At 37.5% G+C, this 3155-nt stretch overlaps 1 pseudogene; it reads left to right on the top strand.

Annotated features, from left to right (window-relative positions):
• Positions 1-704: 704 nt before the first annotated feature.
• Positions 705-2289, top strand: LOC111748070 (protein BEX5-like; annotated as a pseudogene).
• The last annotated feature ends 866 nt before the right edge of the window (positions 2290-3155 follow it).

Raw genomic sequence — 3155 nt, 5'->3', positions numbered from 1 at the left:
CTCAGTACAGATTCTGTAAAAATGGAATAAAGGTATAAATGGGAAACCATTGTTTTACAGAAAGAAAGAAGGGTGGCATGGAAACCCAGAATAAAGAAATGGCTTCAATACAGTTGTTATTCCAGAGAGATTAACAGCTTTCATTGGATTCCATTCAAATTGAAGAGGGAAAAAAAAAGCCCTCTCTTATAATTACTAATGTCGGCAAAACTCCCCAATGACTATTCACTGGTATGTTTTGATACTTTCCTTTAGTGTAAAAGTGTGTTTGTATTAAAAAAAAAAGTTATCTCAAGTATACAAAGATTTTCTTACAGAAATAAAAATGAAATTTTGGGGGGATGAGGGGCATGAGAAAATAATATAATACTTTGAGTATCATGGCAAGCCCAGAAATTGGTTTGAAATATCTTGAGACTGCAAATATGAAGGCAGAAGTGTCATACTGACATATGAGATTGTGTGTGTGTGTTTTTTTTTTTAATGTTCGGAATTCTTAAAGGAATTTTCCAATGATCAAATATCCTTTGAAGTATCAACACTTTTTATTTTGGCTGTTTTAATATAAATCTCTTAAAAATGCATTTCTCAAGTATCTGTTTATTATATGTGAAAGTATAACTTAATTTTTTTAGCAGTTAAAATTTCTCATTATAGAAGTCAGTTATTTTATCAATATAACCAGCTGCTTCTAAGGTTTGCCAGATTTCTATGCTTTGAGCATATTTATTATTTTGATCATATTATTTTAAGGTTTTTCCATAATGCTTTGCACATAATCTTAGATCTTCAGCTTTATTCCTTGCTGTCAGTGTAGCTGTTTCTAATAATTCAGTGGAAGCCCTCTTTGTCTAACATGATTGGGTGAGATAGTTGATCACTAATTGAAAAGTTGGTAAAAGTAGGACTTATAGAAATGCTACATCCATATTATAAATATTTCATCTTAAGATAAAAACATAAACATATTTATTTCTCTTGGCCAATCTTTTCATGTAGACCAAAGCTTATTCTTTTAGTGTGGGCTCTCTGATTGCATCATCTGACATTTCCATTTTGATGTGTCAAAATTCCCATTGACCATGTATGAAACTAATTAAACTTGTCTATAATTGTGTTTAAAATAAAGATTAACACGTAGCTGCAGTCTGGTCTTTGCTAGTGGCTGTGTGCCAGCTCACTATAGGTCTGAGAGCGGGCAAGCCTGTAGTCCAGGGAAGGAGGATGTGGTGGAAGCTAGCCCTGATTGTGACAGGTAGTTGTAAGCCTTGGTGCTACTTGCAGACTCTGAAATCTTTAGGTCCCTTGGCCTGGTAGATCCCAAGGCTGAGAGAAGATGGCCTCTGACCCTTGCAGGAAAAACAAGCAGGAAAATAAAAATCTCTACATGGAATACATTTCCCAGGAAAATGAAGGTAGGGAGCAGGCCCCCTTGCAGAATGGAGAAGTAGCCCACAGTTTGGGAGAGGTGAAGGCCAGAGCCTGGAGGAAATAGTAGAGGGAGCCTGGCTCCACCTGCACAAGATTTTATAGGGGATGTGCCCACAGGCTTGCCAGTAACACTGATATGATAGATGGAGATGCAGATGATATATAACAGTTCAAGAGGGAGATGAGAGAGTTAAGGAGGAAAATTAGGGAAGAGTAGTTGAGGTATAGTGCATTCTTACAGGGGACCCTCCTCACCATGACCATCGTGATGAGTTTTGTCTTATGCTTTGAATCCTGTGGCTAATAATCATAAACCTCCTACTTCTCAAACTTACATTTTCTTGATATACCCTTCCAGAATTGACTCGATGGCAGTGGGTTTACCCTTAATGTGAACATTTTGGTGTTCTGTAGTTTTCTGATTGGAGGTTTCATTTTGACCTAGTCTATAAACTTTTCTGTAGGCAGGGGAGTTTCATCAATTTGCATGGAAAGATGTTTATTACATATTAAAAGTTTTATTAACATGAAGGTTAATAAAGCAGTTAAAAAACAAACAAACGAAACCAAAAAAAGGAGTAATCGGTTATAAAAAAAGCAGTGGATCATTAGGCAGTATTGGTAAATACTGGAGTTTCAAAATCTGTATTGATTTTCCATTGCTGCTATGACAATTTGCCACAAATTTAGGGACTTAAAGCAGGTATTTTTAAAATCCATAGTTCTGTAGGTTAGAAGTCCAACATGAGTCTCGTTGGACTAAACTCATGGTGCCAGCAGGACTGTGTTCCTCCCTGGAGGCTGTAAGGAAGACTCTGTTTCCTTGCCTTTTCCAGCTTCTAGAGGCCACCCCTCACCCCACACATCTGTCACTCTGTCATACTGTGATGGCTTGCGTGTTGCTGTGATGCTGGAAGCTATGCCACTGACATTTCTCATACCAGCAGGGTCACCCATGGTGGACAGGTTTCAGCAGAGCTTCCAGACTAAGACAGACTAGGAAGAAGAAACTGGCAGTCTACTTCTCAAACAACTGGCCAGTGAAAACCTTATGAATAGCAGCAGAACATTGTCTGATAGTCAGGTATAGTGCTGGAAGATGAGCCCGTCAGGTTGGAAGGTATTCAAAATACAACTGGGTGAGCAGCTTCCTCAAAGTAGAGTGGAACTTAATGATGTGGATGGAGTCAAGCTTCCAGAACCTTCATTTCCTGAGGTGGCAAGACTCAAAATGAGAAGAAACAGCTGCAAACACTCATTAATAATCAGAACATGGAATGCATGAAGTATGAACCTAGGAAAGTTAGAAGTCATCAAAAATGAAATGGAACACATAAAGATCAATATCCTAGGCATTAGTGAGCTGAAATTGACTGATATTGACCATTTTGAATTGGACAATCATATGGTCTGCCATGCCGGGAATGACAAATTGAAGAGGAATAATGTCATATTCATTGTCAAAAAGAGTATTTCAAGATCTATCCTGAAGTACAACACTGTCAGTGATAGGATAATAGCCATATACCTACAAGGAATAATACGATGATTATTAAAATTTACGTACCAACCACTAATGCCAAAGATGAAGATACTAAACATTTTTACCAACTTCTGCAGTCTGAAATTGATCAAACATGTGATCAAGATCCATTGATGATTACTGGTGATTGGAATGTTAAAGTTGGAAACAAAGAAGAAGGATTGGTAGTTGGAAAATATGG

The sequence above is a fragment of the Loxodonta africana genome, chromosome 4, assembly GCF_030014295.1.
Source record: "Loxodonta africana isolate mLoxAfr1 chromosome 4, mLoxAfr1.hap2, whole genome shotgun sequence".
NCBI lineage: Eukaryota > Metazoa > Chordata > Mammalia > Proboscidea > Elephantidae > Loxodonta > Loxodonta africana.
The sequence above is the reverse complement of the archived record's forward strand: the minus strand, read 5'-3'. Positions and strand labels throughout refer to the sequence as shown.